The sequence below is a fragment of the Ruditapes philippinarum genome, unplaced genomic scaffold, assembly GCF_026571515.1.
Source record: "Ruditapes philippinarum isolate M1 unplaced genomic scaffold, ASM2657151v2 ctg3870_1_1_1_1, whole genome shotgun sequence".
NCBI lineage: Eukaryota > Metazoa > Mollusca > Bivalvia > Venerida > Veneridae > Ruditapes > Ruditapes philippinarum.
In genome coordinates, this window is record NW_026865263.1 from 16,715 (window position 1) to 38,235 (window position 21,521).

The following is a 21,521-nucleotide window of genomic DNA, read 5'->3' on the forward strand; positions in this document are numbered from 1 at the left end:
TCTGGAAGTAATTATATTCATGTTATAAAAGTCACTTGAAAAATCATAGATTTACTTCCCTTATTAAGTTGGACACACCTATAACAAGAGTCTAAATTCAGGAAGAAATTGTTTTATCAAATCATTTTAATCTGTCTAAGTTGGTGTAATTGACTTTACCTCTGTGGAACTTAAGTCATTGTTAATTTAAAGGATTTAAAAAACTTTCATAACTCTGAAACAGTATAGAATTTTTTTTTTTAATTGACATATTGAGCAATGGACCCAGCTCTTTACAGGTGGCATCTCCTGTAAATCTACTTATACTAAACCAGTAACAGGCATTCAATTAGTAATCCTTACTATGAACTGTAAAAAGTCTGAAAATATATTCATATTGCACGTATACTTTGACACTGTACTGCTTCCCTCCCAGTCATGTAACAACGTGCATTTAATCTATCATTAAAATCAGTACTTATAAAGGGCAGACCCTGTAACTGATCTTGTAGATGGTTCCAGCACCTGTGATAGCCTAAAACATGGCATTCCTAACCACACCATTGGCTGGTACCCCCATATATCAGCTGATTGTTGGTTTGTTGTTAAGTGATTGTATGGGAAAAGGTGGACTGCATGGAGCAATTGTACAACAATAATGGTGTGAGAATAAAACCACAAGTTCTTGTACTGGGAGACCAGAAGTTCTTCAAGAGGCAGTAATTAAGTCAAGTACTTCCTCCTACTACAAAACATACATTTTATATTGACATACCAGTGGCTAAGTGTAATACTGATGTAACTGTATAGACCTAATGAACAACTTATAACACAATGTTGCATCTAGTCGGCAATTTGACTTTCTATGTTTAATATAAAACTCTAAGCTGCATTGACTTTACTTATTGCTCTCCTCTAAACAAGATGTGAATGATTGCCGACTTGTTAAATATGATGTGTTCAGGTACCATTACTGAGCTAAATATCTAAAAATTTAACACATGTTCATCTTTTAATATGGACAAGATCATATATCATATTTTTGGAAAATTTCAAAATATGTACCAACTGAATAGCAGACATATGATCTTAGTCTAAACTGGTAAAATGGGTATATCCTGTAGCCTGCTGCAGACTAAGGGTTAAAGAATATACTGGTGTCAATGTAAATAATGATGAATGATAATCAATGTATATTTTTAGACAATTGATCTAGTAATCAATCGGTCTGTTAGTCTTAATAGGCAAACAGGCTGACAGATTATCAATTTACTGATAAATTATCATTTGATCAGCTCCTATATCATTTAGAAAATCAATTTAATTGTTTGTTTTGTTTGGATTTAAGTCGGAAACATAGCTAAAATTTCTTGTTTTTACTGGTGTAGAAATACTGTGAACTATTTCAAGCACAGATAGGCATCTGATTAAAATTATCAACCTTCTATTTATAAGCACCTTTACTACAAAGTTGTTATTTGTCCTCTCAACCCCAGAGATCATGTGGGTTCCGAGCCCATACTCGGGGTCACGTCCTAATGTTTTCTTCATATATACACCAGTTACTTTGGTTGGTTCCAAGGAAAGCAAGACTCTGAAAGTGATTAATAATTAAAGTTGCAAGATTTACATTGTTTTCGCAATCGAGCTTAAATAAATATGTTTAAACCAAAGATGTATTTTCTGGCCCTTCATGGCCATTGATTTGAATACATCTAGTTTTAAAGATTAAATACTGTTTTAGCTGCTTGTGTTTGAGAGGCCATGAGACATGTGGCATCTTAAATATCTCACTCATGAAAAGAATCAATCAAACAAACCATGTCTGCAATTTTTGCCTTTTCAATTTTTGTTTTCATTGGTCCTAAAACATTTCCCTCCAAATGTTAAGAGATCATCTAGACAATGTTTCATGCCAAACATCTAAGCTTTAGCCTAATGGTTTTAGAGAAAAAATTTTGATATATACATATAAGGATTAGACCTCCCAATGTAGCCAATTTTGACCCATATAAGTATCAATCAAACAAAAATTATGTTATATAAAATAACTTATATTCAATTAATTATCACTTACAGAATATTTCTGATTTTATTTCAGTATTATGCAGATGCAGTAAGAAAACATGATTTTAATAATATGAAACATTGTCTTCCACGATTTGGAAACAAGACTCTCTGTACACATACACATAATTCATTTTGTTTATTTCAGGTGTATATTCAGCCAACACTCACAACATCTACTCCAGCGGTTGTAGTAAGGAGGGTATAAATCTAGTTTGTCCACAAAATCACAAGATCGCAATCAAACGATTGTTTTACGGAGTCAAGAATGATCCTCGGTGTTCGGGACAGGGACGCAATCAATCTGTCGACTGCTGTCAACCAACCCACAATGACTGTCTGGTTGTCGATGATACCAAATATCCGTTCTTGAATATGATGTGTTCGGGACAGTGGAACTGCGATATTAAGGCCAAGAGTAACAGTCGGGGGAAATCATTCAGGCCGGGAAGGGGGATTTGGGCCCAAAGACAAAATTATATGTCTGTTTACATGACCCGCCCTACCAGGTCTTAATTAAAATGTTATCCTCGTAACCTAGACTCTCGGTTCATTTGATTTACTTAGATTTTCATTCCATAGTTTAGTTCAATTATTGTTTTTTAAATCAACTGAAATATATCACTGCATTTTAATTAAGTTAAATTACAACTTCAGTTTGGTAAATGAAAGTATTACACCAGAATAAGAATTTTGAACTACACAGATTTTATTTTATCCACAAGATACTGCAAGGAAGGTTAAGGACAAATGCCAGATAATAGACAGAATATTTTGAAATAGTTTAAAGTTAAAAGTACAACAGACATTGCACATAATGTCTTTGGCTCCATTCTGTCCCCACACACTAACACTTAACACTTTGAAACTCTACTACAAAACCTTGTTATATTATAATTATTTCCTCTATTCATTGAAATCCTGTTTCATGTTTTGTTACTCCATCTTTTTTGCTTCACTATAAACAAGCTGAGTAGGCTGGTTTCTGTAAACTTTTTTTTTCTGACCTTGACCTTAAAAGATGAACATAGCAAAATTTGCTCATCATGGGAGGGAGCTTAGTAAAAAATCTTAGGTGGGCATGGCATGCTACAGAATTTCTATGCAACTTATGGAAGGCCTTTGTAAAATAATACAAAAAAAAGACTGTACAAAAATTGGAAACTTTCACAACAAATCACAGTAGATAATTACACAATATGGAGAGGTGGTGCTACCATTCTCTCTATAACTATTGTAAATGATAGCTTATAATAAACTATCTGACAGGTGCAGATATATGAGGAGTTTCAGTTCTAGATACAACATGGGTAATAGCTAACATTTTCTGCTGGTGTTTTTTCTACTTACACCTATCACTATCAGAAGATAAATTTTTGTGATTTTGCACAAGGGAATTTGGATGTGATATTCTTATTCTTTGTGCAGAATTTTGTTCTTTACACATCATTAAACGGTGATATTCATTTCTGTTTCCATAATATAGCTTGACTCATTCATCTCCAAAGAAACGGTTTTGTTCATTCAAGAAAATTATAATATATTAATTCAGTTTATTACATACTGTACTGATTTTGCAACTCCCATTTAAAACAGTATTGCACGGCCGTGCATATATTTTAACGTGATGTCATTTGCATTATACAAATGTAGCATTATGATGCGCTAAATGTTAGCATTTCACTATAGGCGCGTCAATGAAAAATGATCCTTTTTCACTTTAAACAGTCTTTATTTTGGATATGTGATAAAAAGAATATTATATGTATTATATGTGTAGATTCATTACTAAATTTACTGAACTCGTTGAATAAAATAATATTATTCTTGCCAGAGGTTTGCATAATATAATTTTATTCAACTCATTTGATAAATTCAGTATTGAATCTACACTCATTTAATATCCTCTACTGAAGAAAAGTAGGCAATCTAAATCACATAAATTGTCAGACCTTAGCTACTTTCTAACAATCTTTGATATACTATATTTTCAGATAAAGATGTCACAAACCTCTGTTCAAACACACATAAACGAGGCAAACTTCTGTACCTCGCCAATGAGAACTACCCAAAACCAATAGCACCGGGCAAGCAACAATGTCAGTGCCTAATTAAGACCGGGAACCATGTTGGGTTAGATATCCATGCTCTAGATATTATCATCACTAGATCTGATCCTGGGAACCAGTGTAATCAGGATATTGAACTGAGGTAACGTTCTGTATTAAAAAAACAACAACATTTTTTTATATGATTAATATCTTAAATATCTGCCAAGCTAACAGGGGAAGAGGTTGCTCTCATCAATGTTCAAGGTTGCTAATACTAGCCTACATGATATCCTGTAAAAGAATATAACTGCAAATCTTTACAATTACAAATTACCAAATTTCCATTAAAAGATTTCATTTTAAATCCAGTTTCAAAGTAGAAATTAGGGAGTGTGGAAGGAATGAAGAAGAACCGCAATATCTATCTTTTGAAATGTTGGAAGACCTGTAGGTTTTAGGTGAACTTGTTGAACAATAAATGTAGGGTATATTTTCCAAGTTACAAGTAAATATTGGAGGTTATTCATTTACCTTAATTCAAGACTCGTAAATCAGTAAAACAAGAACTTATCACAGACACTGCAGCAATCCACTATGGATATAATGATGTCTTATTCCTTAGTCCAAGTCGTATATATGTAGAAATTGCCTTAAAAAATCTGTCTCATGTTTTTAAGAGCAGGCACATAACTCTTAAGGAAATTATTTTGAAATAAAAGGAACAAATGCTAACCTTTTCAGTTATCACATGATCTCACTTTATGTATTCTAGGACAAAAATGTCCCAGAATTTTATGTCCAATTTCTTTGTTTTTACTATTTCCATAACCATAGCAACCATATTTCTTGAAATTATATTGTACATCATATGAATAAAGCCCCCTTTGTATAACTCACATACAAATGTATTTACATTTACGAAGTTTCATCAATCTACATTGTAGAACAAGTACTTTTCGAGTTAATACAAGGTCACACTAGTCATTATCCCAAATGATCCTTGCTTGATTCTTTTACCAATTAGCAAACACATTGTTTGCTTGACTAAAAACAAAAAAAGGACAATTTTAATCTCTATGTTTTCGGGTTCTCTGTTCACATACCAAGTTTCATCATAGAATAAGCACTAAGTCTTATCACAGTTATGTTGCATCTACATTTTTGTGTGTGATCTTTTCCATATCCAAAGATAGCAATGACGTTTTTATTGTGGACAACTGTTTGATTGAACTTGAGTAATATTTATATCTTTGTGTATTGTACAGGGATGATGAGGGACATCGTAAGGAGATCACATGTGGCCATCCAGGACTGTATGCATTCAGAAACATCTACAATAGTGATGTTAGGTCTGTAACCTTGACCTTAAATAACAGGGCTCCTAAACCACAAGGATATGTCTGGCTACAGGCCAAAGGTAGATTTACAATATATTTAATAGCTAGTAAAGATTCAATGAATTGTCGTGTCAAGTATATGTATAAGATATGTTTCCAATGTCAAAGGATGAGAAAAATGTGCAGTCTGACTAAGACTTGATCCTGGGACCCTCAGAATACTGTTTAACAGCTTGACAGACTAAGCCACCCGGCTGCTAACACATCTTCTCCCCTAAAACAGTGAACAGCTTTGAACCCTGTCAAGTCATTTCCCCAACCAGTACTATAATAAGGAAAGAATTCTAAGTTTTTTTTTGCCTCTAAGAAACAACAGTTAGCCACTGATGGGTTTTGAACCCATGCAACCAGCAATTTTTTTCAATTACAATAGTAACTTCTTTAGTTTTAAATGAAAGAAACATGAAATCAGCATAAACTAGCCCCACAAAAAGTTTTTGTCTATATGATTTTATCAAAGAAAAGACCTCTTAGCTGTTTCAATAAATCAGAAATCCTTAATCACATTGTCTCTTGTTTTCTGGCAATTTCATAACAAATGTTTTATTCTGAGTGAATCATGTTCTTCAACAATAAATCATGTTGTTGTAACAAAAACAATAATCATTTTGTATTTCGCTGAAAACAGTTTTTGTGTGGACATACAGTTTTTTGTCTTTATGTATCAGCAGGAGACAAAACTATGTTTGTTTGTGTTTTTTTTATCTCAGGGGATGGTGCAGCTATAGTTTTATAGTTTTCCACTTTTAAATACTCTTACAGATAATCACATGCTCTTAAAGCTGATTTTACAAAATCAAATTGTTAATAAGCATTTAATGCCATTTTAATCACCACAAACTAAGTTGTTATGTTGGCAGCATTTTAAGGCAACTGTCCTACTTACTGTAAAAGTTTTGGAATACTGCACCAAAAAAATATGAACAAAATATTAAAGATAAAAGCTTTACTAAGTTTTTTTTTTTAATAAATACTGGGCTTTATATTTTTGTTTTACTTGGGGCTTTCCCAGGTAAATGTGAAAAAAAAAAAAAACTTGGTTTTATTACTACCAACAGAGTCATTTCTTACAAATTAAAGTATATATTTTTAGCCGCGCAGTCTAATCAGGGATTCCATGCCTATTCGCTTACAAACCCCTATTAAATAAGTTTGAAACTGTGCTGAAGCGCAGGCTGGTTCTGGTCCATGGTGGTCGCAAACCCCCACTATGTAGGTAGGTTTTGCGTTTTTGACGGGACCCACCTCATTTTTATAAAATTTATATTTTTTTTCCCAACAAAACTAAAAAAGACAAAGATTTTTTTAAAAAGATATTTTTTTGTGGCGATGAAAAAGAGACGTCCCTCTAGGATATCCCCTTAACGGGTGCTGAAAAACCCCTAAAATTTAAATTTAAAGGGTTTCCCCAAAAAAAAGACCCGGTGATTGAAAACCAAAAGGAAAGTTTGGGGCAGTTTTCCCAAAAGCTTAGCCCCAGGAACCCCCAATGTGGTCTCCGACCCTGGTAAAAAATCTTATAAAAAAATTTCCAAAAATTATTTAAAAATCAAAAGGGGGGCTCAGGGGCCATTAAAATTTTTTCCCGAAAGTTTTATTTTTAAAACAAGGGTTCCCTTCGTCTTTAAAGGGAAGGGGAAAAACCACATGTGAAATTCCAAATTTTTTATCAGAATATAATTTAATTTTTTGGGGGAATTTTAAGCTGGGAAAATATATGCTATTGAAAACAACTTTGAAATTAAAATTTCCCGGAAAAATTTAAACCCGTTTCTAAGCATTGAGTTTTTAAAATTTTTTTGCTCATGGGAAATAACTCCCTTTTAATGGTGGGATTTGAATCCCCCTGCAGCTAGCAATCTTTTTCTCTTACAATTTTCCACCCCCTCAGCTACACAAAACGTTAAGACCCAAAAGAAACCCAAAAGCAAAATTTAAAAGGGGGGGTCTAACAATTTTTCTTTTTGATCAATGAAAAAACTCCCGGGCTAGCTTAAAAAAGGGCCAAGATCTAAAATTTTTTCCAAACACAAAATTTTGCCCTTTATAAACAAAAGACCAGGGAAAAGTTTTTTTTAAAAAAATCTGAAAGGTTTAAAATATTTACCCCTTTTGGAAACAAACATTGGAAAAAGGGGTGGCTGGGCCCAAGTAAAGATTTGATAGAAAAAAAAAAAAAAAAAAATCCTTTAATTTTTTTTTTAAAATTTTCCCAAAATTCCGGGGCATTAGTTTTTGATGAGGAAAAAAAACCCTTTTTAAAACAAATAATAATGAAACAAAACAAAACCAACCCCCTTTTTGATATCGAAGAGGGGGTTTTGGGGAAAATTGGGAAAAAACCTCAATTTTTTGGGAGTTTTTTTGTAAAAATTTAAAACTATTTTTCTCTAAAATAATTTCCTCTTCAAGGGCTTGGGGAAAAATATTTCCCTTTTCAAAAAAGTTTCCCTAAAAAATTTAGGGGCCAAGGTACCCGCCTTTGGGGTTTTTCCAAAAAATTTTTTAAAAATTGGGTTTTTAAAGATGAAAGGGGAAAAATTAGTTTGAATTAAATTTAAATTTTTTTCTTTCCCAGAATGTTTTAAAAAAATAAACACTGGGGAAAAGGGCCGCAATTTTTCTTATTTTTAAAGGCAACCCCACTAATTAAAACTAACCCCCGGGATGTCTCAAAGGACACAAAAACATTGGCTGTTTCCCGTGGGTTTTGGGGGCAAAAATTAAAAAAAATTTTAAAAAAAACCAGATGAAAAAGAACGACCCCTCCTTTTGTCTCCGACATTGAATTTTCATGGAAAAAAAAAATTTCTGTTTCAAATTTTAAAATATTTTCCCAAAACTAATTTCCCTAAAATTTTTTAAAATTAAAAGGAAAAAAGTTTAAAATTCTGAAAAAGTTTTTTAAATTTTCGTATATTTATTAATTGAACAAAAAAAGCATTTTGGAACCCAAATTTTTCTTTTAATTGAGATTTAAAAACCCGGAAAAGGGAAAAAAATTACCCAAAAAACGTAAATCCTTCTCCAATGTAAAGTATCCAAAATAAATGGGCTGGAATAGTGAACTGTGCAGGCCATATTCCCGATCAGATGGCATGGAAATACAGGCTAATTATGGTCTGTACATGAAGCATTACTTTAGCTTATGACACCAGTGTAAAAACTTCTGGCTACTCTTTTAAAAACTTTAATACAGGCATTAAATGGAACCCAATATTAAAAGTCATATCTGAGAAAAGTAAATAATTAAAACTTTTCATAAATGCAATGAAGGTTTTTCCTATCATAAGCTTACCAGTAATTTTACTTTGGTTTTCCCTTCAGTTTTGCTGATAGTGTTGGTCTGGCAGTTGCCGTGGGGTTGTCATCTTCCTGGGCCTTGTGGGCATTAGGTTATACTTTGTGTCAGGTAGGTCTTCTCTTTAAACAAAATGCTTGATATATGAGCCGCGTCATGACAAAACCAAACATAAATGGGGTTTTTTTGACCAGCATGGATCCAGACCAGCCAGCCCTGCGCATACCGTGCAGTCTGATCAGGAGTTCCATTGCTCGTTTCGCTTACAAACCCCTATAACAATAGAAGAAACTGGGATAGCCGAAAACAAAAAAGGGGCCATTGGTCCTGATCAGACTGTGCGGATTGGGGAAAGGCTAAGTCTGGATCCATTTGCTGGGTCGCGAAATTCATTTATGATGGTTTTTCATGACGGGCTCATATATCAAGGGCCATTCTTCCAGTCTGAAATGCACAAGTCTTCTTATTTCTTACATATTTTTACGTACAAAAAATCATTTCTATTAAAAATTAAAAGAATGGGTTATCACATTCATAAAACTAAGTCAAAGTTTCAAATAAACAAATATTTACTAGAGAAATCAAAAAATTACAGTTAATTTTTTTGGTATATTTTTTTATGGTTTGTATTCTGTAGACAGTTTTCATTTTCCCCCCATGAAATCTTAATCTGTTATTCCCTAAAATGGCAGTATTTCTCATAGAAATACAATATCAGGATAAAAACCATGGGGCAAAACTCATGTCCATACGCAAAAAAATCAAGGAACATTTTAAAAAGGGAAATCATGCAAAAAACATTTTCTAAAAACAATCACTCATGCCAAATATAAGCTAAACCGCCCCTGGGATTAAAAATCCAAAAATTAACTTTCTTTTATTCAGCTTATTGTTAAAGTCCAATACATTCTGACCTCAGGGTTCAGGAGTTTGAATCCTAGGCTAGGCTTCCAATACAAATTCATCTACTGAACAACTATAATAACAAATTGGTCTTAGTACAATGATTGATTCTTCATGGCCTAGGACATATTTTAAAAATTTAATATGGGGCCTAGACAAACATCAAAGTGTACAAGATTTTAATGTACCCAAGGAACATTGATGTTATAAATGATTAAAAATTATTTTCCACTGTGGATTGTTTAATGGTTCATGTGGGGAATAAGCAAATTGAAAGTGGCTGAGAACTAAAATACATTTTACTATGGCAAAAATTCCTTTGAATAAATTTCTGCTAGCATAATTTAAGTTTGTTATCTAAGCAACATCTGTGGTAGTTTAATAATACAAAAATAAAAACGTAGATTTTAAAAAAAGAAACAACACCATAAATAAACAAATTAACAACATTACTTACATTGTATAAAATATGTTATAGCAAAATTTCACGGACCAGGACTATTCCTTTATGTGATTATATCTTTTTATCTGACAAAAACCACATAGAGATCTCTACATTCTTTCATTTAGCAGCCGTAAATTAAATTTACCAATTTTTAAGGGACTTTATAAAAAAGAAAAAACACCGCAGTTGGCACTAAACAAAATATAAGTTTTTTAGAACAGTCTGGGGGGGAATCTAATCTGGAAAAATTTTAAAACTAAGCTATTACTCTGCACAAATTTTTACTTGATTTTTCCTCCGGCCAACAATGTTACCCAATTATAAACATTTGTTATCTACATGTCAATCAAATAAACTTTTAAACCCTACAGCAAACAAAAACTGATTACAAAGATTAAACTCCTTTTTGGCAATAATTTCAAGCACAAAATGTGTCTATCAATATTTTGAAATAAATCTAAACTACTTCCACAACAAAGTGTGTTGTAAGCTAAGGATTTACTCAATAAAGGTTTCTATTCATAAGCATTTTTAAAAATTCCACATCTCTTTACATGTTTTAAAATTTTTCCCAAACTGATTAAAAAGCTTTTTTGTTCAGAGTTTTATGAAAGCAACAAAACACAAAATTTAGTGTCATATGGGCGCCAAATCAGGAAAAAGATGATTTTTAACTAAAAACCTTGAAATTTAAACTTAAAAAGCAAACACCAGGGGTTCAAACCACCTCAAACCGGCAGGAACTAAAAGATCAAGGGCTTTCCCGTAAAAAAACAAACCCCAAATTTTGTTCGTTCCCCTTTAAAACCCTCACCCCGGGAAAAAGCGAAAGACCCCGAATTTTTGATGCCAAAAATTCCCCTTAAAAAGGCAAAACCCTCAGCCACAAGGGAAAAAATGATATTCCTTAAAAAAATTAAAAATTTGGAAAAAATTTAAAAAACTGTGCAGTTTTTTTCAAAAATTTTTCCTTTTTTTTGTTTAAAACCCTGCCCGTTCAGAAGGGGGAAAATTTTAACCCAAAAAAAATTAGAATGGCTGAAATGGTTTTTCGAAAAACTCTGGTCTCGAAAAAAAAAAAGTTTTTACCCGTTTACCTTTTACATTTTGGGCCAAATTTAAAAGGGACTTAAATTTTAATTAACCCAAAAATACCAAAATTTTGATATAATTATACATTTAACAAACAACCCAATGATCAATTTTCCAGGATCATTTTATTTTTTCATTTTCAGATTTTATTCTAACTTTTTATTTAATTAAAAGCTAATTGCCAATTGTTAAAATACCACTGCCATGGCATCTATATAATTTGCAGTTTTCTTGCACTCAGGGAAATTATATGTTGGCTGCCCCCCGGTGGAATAACCCACAACAATTCAAAAGGAAATACTTAACTTCCCCTTAAATTCTTGGTGTTTTTCCTGTGCTTTGCCAATATCTTGATTACCGGGGGGAGGATTATCTGGACATTTTTTCAAGCCAATGCTTCAAAGCTTCTGAAAAGTTTCTGTTTAGTCTGGGCCAAGAAAAAATTGGGTTGTATTATTTTTTATTATATGTATAAATAGTTTGCTCTGGCATAAAAACTGTGCATGCAGGTGTACAATTAATGAAACAAACATTTTGTACTTATGGAGTAAAAAAATTTTGAGCATTTCCCCCGTGCCAAAAAATGGCCATGTAAAAAGGGTTAAGAAACATTTTTCTTTTATACTAAAAACACCCAAAACCAAAAAAAACCAAAATTTTTTTTTTAATCTTTCAATGCAAGAACAGCAATAAATTTTTCCAAACCCTCAGACATATTTCTCCCCCTTTTCTAGGTTCAAAAACAAGCCCTTTATCTTTCAAGTTTAAAAACTTTTTAATTTTTATAATTTTAAAAAAAATTTTCAAGGCTTTGTTTTTTTAAAAAATTGTTTTGAAAAAGCTTCAAAACAACATAACCTTTTAATTTAAAACCCCCCCTAGGAACAAAAAAAAAAAAAAAAAAATATTTTTTTAAATTTTTCCAAAAAAAAGCCAGGGGTTCAGTAAAAAAAAAACATAATGCATTTTTAAAAGGGTGATAAAAACAAGGAAAACCAAACTGAAGATGGGTGATGAATTTTTAAAAATGGACAACTTACTGATAGGACTTTAAAGTTTTCATTTAATTCCACAAAATCCTTTAAAGTTCATATGTTTCCATATTGGAAGTGGTCAAAGAAAGTGGACAAAAGAATAATAAACCTCAAAGTTGTTAGTAAAAAGGTTGTAACCATTCAGACTTCAATAAAGTATGACCCATATTACTATCCAAAAATTTATGTGAACACACAGTGGATGTTCCTTGCCATTTTTACAAAAATCATTTAAATTCTAACTCTCTGGTCTTTGAGTTCAAAATACCTTGATATCCTATATAACACTTAACATCTTATAAGCCAATCAGGCTTATCAGTCAGGTCACAGTGTTTGTTCAGTGTTCTGCTATCCTTGTTTCAGAAATATTAGATTGCAAGGCCACAAAAGGCTTATCAGCAATTGAATGGGGTTTAACCCTTTGATTCATTCTAACAGGTACTTCCTATACAGTAAATATACCAAATCTCGATCATACTGATTGTAGATAACCTTCATAGACCTGAAAATTAAATCCACCCTTTCATCATACATATATTTATAAAGATCAGACATTCTATGACTACTTAAAAAGATACAGAGTTTTGAATTTTATTTATGTATTCACTCAATAAGGTCACTAGACTAAAAGAAATATTAAATTAAGAAATAAAATTTGACTTTCTCTTATCACAGTCACATAGCTCTGTATCATTTACCATCCACATCAGTGATCATGTTCTGAGTTACAAAACTTTGGTTTAATTTGAGATCATGTTCCGAGTTGAAAAACTTTTTGGTATATTCATATTTGTAGATAAATCCATAAATTTCAAAAGATTTTATCAGCTGGGGTAAAAAAACAAGCCAAATTATTTTTGCAATAAATAATGATCTATTATCTGTGAGGAATATGCTTTCAACCTGGTCAGTGCAGCTTTGAATCAAGAGGAAATCAAACCTATCTTGTTTAACAAGATTCTGTTCTAATATAAGGAGATAACAGGTGGTATTGAATGTGGAGATAGGGAGTATCTTATATACATTACAATGTAACAACATGACACATCATAAGTAACGCTTTAAAAAATGCACCTTCATATCATATAATCCACCATGCTACATGGAAAATTTAGTACCAAAGGGGAACAACTAGTCATAAAACAACATACATGTCAGATTATTGTTACCTCCCTTAGCATTGTTGGGAACAGTTTTTATTGATTTTGAATTGTGTAACCTCTAGCTTTTACAATAATTATACTGAGAGACACCAGTCATTAGATTATATAATAAGTACATTATTATTAGTCACAAACAATACCAAATATTTCACCTGAATACTTTAAATTACCATTTACAGATTTCTTGCAATTGGCCCAATAATATTCTACAATACTTTTGTACATCTTTTGTTTTACAAATTAAAAATTCTTCACTTTGTTATTCTATTTTAGAAGGGGCCGTGAGCAGAAAAGACCAAGACGTGTTGAGCCGCCACCATTTCCGTCACCCGTGTTGAAGGGTAAGGACACAAATCATGCATCTAACACATACTGTCACTATGACTATGATGAGGACAAATATTGTTCAATCAAACGAAGTCCAATACGGATGACAAAATTAACAAATATGGATCGATCTGCTGGGAAGCGGCTGAAGGAAGCATTCTCGCAAGGCGTAAATCCTAATGAATTTATGAATCAAAATGGTTATGTTAACTATTTAGAACATGTGGAGCATCTCGATCAACTACCTAATGAGCAGAATGAACCTCTCATTGAGAAAATTTGACGAGGTCGACAACGAGAGTGATACGAGGAGGACGAGGTAATTATGCCGCGATCGGAATTTATTACCATAGGAAAGGCCATACAGCCACGTACCAACGAACAGGGAAATGATGGGAACAACATTACCCACCAAAAAAAAATCAAGAATAAAAACGTGACATTTTCTCCAGTTGCTATGGTAACTCCATTTTCCGTCAGGTTCTGAAGAATCTGTTCCAGAAGACTTTGTTGACGATCCAAAATCAAATTATTTGGAAATGTACAGTAAACAATGCCTACACGGTCACCTGATAAGGTGAAGAAAATCATTCTAGCACCTGGCACGCAGGATGACATGTACATTGGGTTCATTTCAAGCAACAGACTGTGAAAATGTAACCGAGGGAGGATTTATGGAAAGCATTTATAATAAAACTTAGTGACAATGTATCCTCTGATCCTGAATTGAACCAAAAGAGAGAAGAGAAGTACCCCAAAGTGATTGAAGATGAGGATCCAGATTATGATGAAAATCCGTAGATAATTTTACCGTACATGAATGTTGGGAGTTTACGAAGACACAACATCCCGGAGGATAAACAAAAAAGACTTGTATAAAGAAGTGATTAGAAGAAATTTCAGCATGAACCAACGATGGAAGTTATTCCTGAAACATGCTAGATTGCTGGCAACAGCAACAGATGTAAAACAGCAGTTTCTTTATTACTATGGTATTAATTCTTTATTGTAGGACAGTTTACAAATAAGTCAGGCATATATAAACTTAAGGAAAATAATTTTTTAAACAAAAACGAAGTACAAATACAAAATATTTTCCTTTAGAAATTTTATATGTTTTTGTTATATAAGTTTTATATAAACAAACAAATGTCTTTTGTCTTAAGGTTATAAAAAATGCTTGGACCTTTATTATTTTATGTGCTTATGATTGATTTAATCACAATTCAATGTTTTTCTGTTATTTACTCTCCCTCCCCTACTGCCTTAATTAACTGTGATTCTATATATCTACAAGTATCGCACATGCTGTAGAATTCAAAGGTAACAAGACTGTATATATACATTATAATATTTATAATTGTGTTGAAAGATGGAAAATATGTGCATTTTTATGAATTTTCAAAGTGAAATTATGATTGAGCCGTGTCACGACAAAACCAACATTGTGCGTTTGTGACCAGCAAGGATCCAGACCAGCCTGCGACACAACGCAGTCTAATCAGGATCCATGCTATTCCCTATCAGTTTCTCTACTTTGTAATAGAGTTGCTAAGCGAAACAGCATGGATTCTGATCAGACTGCGCGGATACGCAGGCTGGTCTGGATCCATGCTGGTCGCAAACGCACTATGTTGGTTTTGTTGTGACACGGCTCATAATGATTAATAGATTTAAAACCTCAAGGTGCTTCATATATACTAAATCAAAAGATCTTAAATACTGAAAAATGGTTTCATGTCAGGTGTCTTTTGATAATTTATCAGGTATATTACCTGTAATCATTTGCTACATTTTCAACCTGAATTTTTCTTGTTTTTGTTTTGTTTTGTTTTACGGCTCAACAACAGAATTTACATGTAGATAATTTGGCACTGAAACAGGAAAGATCATTTTGTCTAACTTTGTGTATTATTCAATTTTATTGCTGCAGTCTTTGGAAAAGTGTTTTTTTATATCAAGTAAATGTAACTTAATTTTTTGTAAGCATTAGCAAACAAGCTTGTAGCATTTTAATAAACAATGGTTGCATGGGTTACATACATGTTAACTCTCCCACTTTTTGCAGCCATATTTTCAAAGATTTTTCTTAAAATAAGGTGTATTTTCACAATTTAAAGAAATCTCCCTCTTTTTCATATCAGAACTTTCTTCTTTTTTAATAGCAAATTCTAAAATCTCCCTCTTTTTGAAGAAAAATCTCCCACTGATCATCAAAAAAAGTTTCACATGTATGGGGTTACATCCAGGTACCGCCAGCTGTCTAAAGGCTAATTAACATACATGACACAAATAGATGCATAATGTTACTATTGTCAATATTCTAGATAAATGAAAATATGCACATATATATATATATATATATATATATATATATATATATATATATATATATATATATATATATATATTATATATATATATATATATATATATATATAGTCCTTATTGTTAAGAGATAAAATTTAAAATGTTAAGGAATATTGATGGCCACATGTTAGATTTTTCGCCTCTCAGACCATGGATCATTGGGTTAAGTCCATGTTTCTTCATTTAACATAACTGATCTTCCTTTAACATTTCTTTCAAGTACTGGTAATTAAATATAAGGAAAGGATCAAAAAAGTGTTAAATATTAGTTATTAGAAACTGCCTCACAATAGAGCTGTAATAAGTTAAACTTGGGAAAAGTGTGCAATAACTATAAGTTAGTGTATATATTGTATTAACCATATCATTTATTGCATTGTAAATAGTGTGCATTATACAAAATACATGAATCTTTTTATCCTGTATTTACTTGTGTATATTCTGTATATGATATATACAATAATCAAATACTGAAATAAAAAAAGTAAGAAGTATAATACATGTAACTGCTTTGTTGGTTATTAAATGATCTATTTTCTGATACCGCTGGTAATTAGGGAATTTTTTTTGACAACTGCACTTCAATATTCTTGACAAATTCTTACGATCGCTGAGGTACTCTTCTTCAAGAATTCAAAGTTTCTGATGGATGGGCAGTGTTTTGGAAACTGCTGCCAGGACCTCCAGCAGTTTTGTCAGGAAAAAAAAGAAGAACAAGAGCCATGTCAACATGGCCATCCCCCGCCGAAAGTGTTTGCTCATTGAAAGAAATGTCTATGTAGTAGAGCAGAATAATTCAATTTTAAGAGGTCTTTTGGTAATGAAAACTGATGGCTGAAATGATTACAGATTTGAAACCTATGTGAATACTGATGGCTGAAAATAACAAAGGACAATAACTGAAAAAAAATGCAGGGTAGGTTATCATTCTTGTGTTGCTGCACCCCTCCTCAGTAAAAATCTATCCACTTATGAAGTTTCAAGTTGATACCTCAAATACTTTTTGAGATAAGCTCCAGACAAAATAGTATGAAAAATAAACAAAGGGCAATAACTCAAAAAATTATGAAAGGTAGAGTTATCATTCTTATGCACTGCACACCTCCTGAATGAGATCTAAGCACCTATGAAGTTTCATGTTGATATCTCCAAGGCTTTTTGAGTTTATGCTCTGGACAAAAATTAATTTTGAAAAATAACAATGGGCAATAAACTCAAAAGTTATGGAGGGTAGAGTTTACATTCTTGTGCACTGCACTCCTCCTCAATGAGATTCCATCCACCTATGAAGTTTCAAGTTGATACCTCATATACTTTTGAGATAAGCTAAGGGACAAAATAGTAATGAAAAATAACAAAGGGCAATAACTCAAAAATTATATAGCGAAGAGTTATCATTCTTGTGCACAGCATTCCTCCTGAATAAGATCTATCCACCTTATGACATTTCATGTTGACATCTTAAACACTTTTTGAGTTATGCTCCACTCAGGTGAAAAAATTTAAGCATGAAAAATAACAAAGGGCAATAACTCAAAAAATTATGCAGGGTAGAGTTATCATTCTTGTGCAAACTGCACATCCTCCTTAAACGAGGTCTATCCACCTATGAAGTTTCAAGTCGATACAAATAGGAATAAATTTTATGGTGTGCAGCTTCAAAATGCCGTTCAAAAAGTTTTAATGATATATGAGATAAGTATATGCGCTGGGGACTAACAAAACATACATTTTATTTGGATATTATTGGCGTTTGGAGCTCCACACTCCAAATGTCTGTGCAGTCCCAATTCTAGAGTTCCGTATTTGTGCATGGTAGATTTCTAATTTGATCAGGTCAAACAATAACATGTACAAAAATATACTTACACGAACATGTTAAGAATAGATTGCATTAGTTTTTTACCGAAATGCAACTCAAAAAGAAAGGGGGGGTTAACGATATACTGTCTTAGAAGTTTACGCCATTGCAACAGCAAAAGGGAAATAACTTTGTAAGAAAGCAAATAATCTACTGTACTGTTTACTGTACATACTGAAAATTTTGCAACATGCCACGGTTCATTCAGAATAACTATCTGCGAAAACTTCTCAGCGATGGACAGGAATCAAAATTATGTTCAATGTTAAAGAGAAAGGAGATATACCATGCGAAAAAGAAGTAAACCGCGGAAATCTAAGTCCTGGACTAATTAAACCGCAGGTGTTTCATACAATTGTTTCTTGCATACAATAAAGACATCCCACAGGCAGTCCAATCGAATGTACGTTTATTTGCCTGATGGTCCTAACGCCTAACATCAGGTAAGGTTAGGAAACCCTTTAAAAGATCTGAATACCTTAGAAAAGTAGGAGCTGGATTTGGGCATAAAGTTCAACCCATCCAAGTGTCAAGTAATCCACATCGCAAAAGGAAACATCCTATATCAATTAAATTTTTTTTTTCATTTTTATGGAACTTTTTTCTAGAGGCGATAATATCAGCCTGGGCGTGAATGTATCAAATGAATCTCTCCTGGACGTGCACATATAAAGGCCAACCAAAAAGACCAAACCAAACTCCAGTATAATGATAATATAAAGGTAAACCAGGATCTCTTTGAAAGACCCTGTGTAAACCCAGAAGCCCTTAAGACCTTGCATAAAAGACACTGGCTCGACCACACTTAGAATATACAAAATCACTAATGATTTAGTCGCTATATATCCCCATAGAATATAGGTTATTAGAAAGTTCCGCCCGATATGTTTATTTTCATTATTCGCAAAAACACTCTTCCACTGGAACGGCTTAGTCCCTATTTATTATTGTTTCGTTGCCAACACTTAACCAATACAATATAACTGACGGGTCATTCAAATAGAATTTGAAAGACCCCGATGACTGTTAGCCAAATCGAGCATAATTATCTCACCATTACAGATTGCCAGACTGCTTTTAATTTTAACAAAGCTTTTTCATTTCCCACTGTTTATTTTATATGTATATGATATTTTGTATACGTTTTCTTTTATTCCACATTTTTACTTTAAGTGTTTTTTTTTTAGCTTACCAGAAACCGAAGGCTCAGGGTGAGCTATTAGTATCAAAGGGGTATACACCGGCGTCCGTCTTCCTGTCGTCTGCGTCAACAATCATCTTCTTCTCTGAAACTGATTGGGCAGATTTACCTCAATTTGGTCTGTAACATCCTTAAATTTTTCTCATTGCCATTTCAATTGGACCCTTATAGGGTTAACAGACCCCTAAAAGTAGAAAAAAACCTATAAACATCTTCTACTACTAAATTTAATGATGGATGATCACACCAAAATTTGTCTGTAGCATTCTTAGGTAGTGTTTGGTATCAAAATTTTGATTATTTTAATTTGGTTGACTCCTTATAGGGGCCCACTAGAACTAAAAATAGAAACAAAAAAAAACTTTAGACATCTTCTTCTAACCACATAACTAATTGATGGATGATCACCAAAACTTGATCTGTAGCATTCTTAGGTAGTGTTTTATCAAGTTTACTCATATTAATTTGATTGCCCCCCTTTTAGGGGCCGCTAAAGCTAAAAATAGAAAAACATTTGAACATCGTCACTACTCAAATAATTGATAGATGATCACCAAACTTTGTCTCTGTAGCACTTTAAGGTAGTGTCTTATCAAGTTTGCTCATATTAATTTGATTGGCCCCATTATGGGACCGCTAAAGCTAAAAACAGAAATACATTTAAACGTCTGCTTCTACAGAACTATTTGATGGATGAATCACCAAATTTTGTCAGTAGCATTATTAGGTAGTGTTTTATCAAGTTTGCTCATATTAATTTCATTTGACTCCTTATTAGGGGCCACTAAAGCTAAAAAAAAAGAAATAACTTTAAAATAGGCTTCTTTCTTCAGAACTAATTGATGGATGAAAATCAAATTTTGTCTGTAGCATTCTTGGGTAATGTTTTATCAAGTTTGCCCATATTGATTTGATTGGCCCCTGTTTTGGGGCTACTAAAGCTAAAAATAGAAAGACATTTGAACATCGTCTCCTAATGAAATAATTGATGGATAGTCACCAAACTATGTCGATCACCAAACTTTGTAGCATTCTTAGGTAGTCTTTTATCAAGTTTGCTCATATTAACTTGATTGGGCCCCGTTTAAGCTAAAGCTTAAATTCCCCAGATCAAGGCATTTCTTCAAATTATAGTTTAAGATTTTCTGCTGATATTAATATGACTGGCCCCATTATTGGACCGCTAAATATAAAAATAGAAATACCGTTAAACATCTGCATCTACAGAACTATAGTTAATGGATAATCACAAAACTTTGTAGCATTCTTAGGTAGTGTTTTATCAAGTTTGCTCATATTAATGTGATTGAAGCTGGAATATAGAAATACCTTTAAACGTCTCCTTGTACAGAACTCATTGATGGATGATCACCAAATTTTGTCAGTAGCATTCTCATGTAGTCTTTTATCAAGTTTGGTCACATTATTTTGATTGGCCCCTTTTAGGGGCAGCTAAAGCTAAAAATAGAAAACCCTTTGAACATCATCTTTTACTAAAATAATTGATGGATAATCACCAACCTTTGTCCGTAGCATTCTTAGTGGCCTTATTGTTTATTATAAGGAAAAAAGAAAGAAAACAAATCAGTGTTCTGAAAGTATATTACTAGAGAGGAAAGTTAAATTGAGCTGAACTTGCCGAAAGAGCTTGACTTGCTTTGCAGCAAGTTCATTTGAAAAATAACTTCCAACACTGAAAAACAGTTGTTTCTGGTGAGCGACTCAGGGTCATCACGACCCCATTGCTTACTTTTTTTGACACGTCAACGCGATAGGTTTGACAGAATAAGAAAATACAAATGTAGATAGATAGTATGAACACATCTGTGGGTGCTTTTAATTCAAAATTAATTCATGCCTGAAATAATGCAAGGAGGGGCACCTGCATGAGGTCTTCCTCCACTATTAAAGCTGGAAAGACGCCATATGACGTCTGCTGTGTTGATGCGACGTTATATCCAACAAAAAGTGCACACCAGTCGCATAACATATATTTATAACATGTATTCATATATATATAATATCTTTTCAGTTTCAGACAAAAACAATAAATGGACATATATATTTGTTAAACTCTCAAAATCTCGGCTTCCCCTTCGACATAGGTTACGTTACCTCTTTGTATAACCTCTGTCTCAACTTCTTTTTCCTCTTTACATATGTCAAGATACTTTATGTAAGGTATACCTTCAAAACAACTTTGAAGTCATAAGGAAGTTAAAGGATTTCTATATCTCCATTGTTTTTTCTGACAATTTCGAAAATATCTTTCATAGACTTTCATAAACTTTATTCATTTTATTATTTTCCTGTTCGTAGTATAAAGAAA

General features: G+C 32.7%; 1 pseudogene; it reads left to right on the forward strand.

The window, feature by feature from the left end:
* Positions 1 to 521: 521 nt before the first annotated feature.
* On the forward strand, positions 522 to 14,818 carry LOC132728426 (uncharacterized; annotated as a pseudogene).
* The last annotated feature ends 6,703 nt before the right edge of the window (positions 14,819 to 21,521 follow it).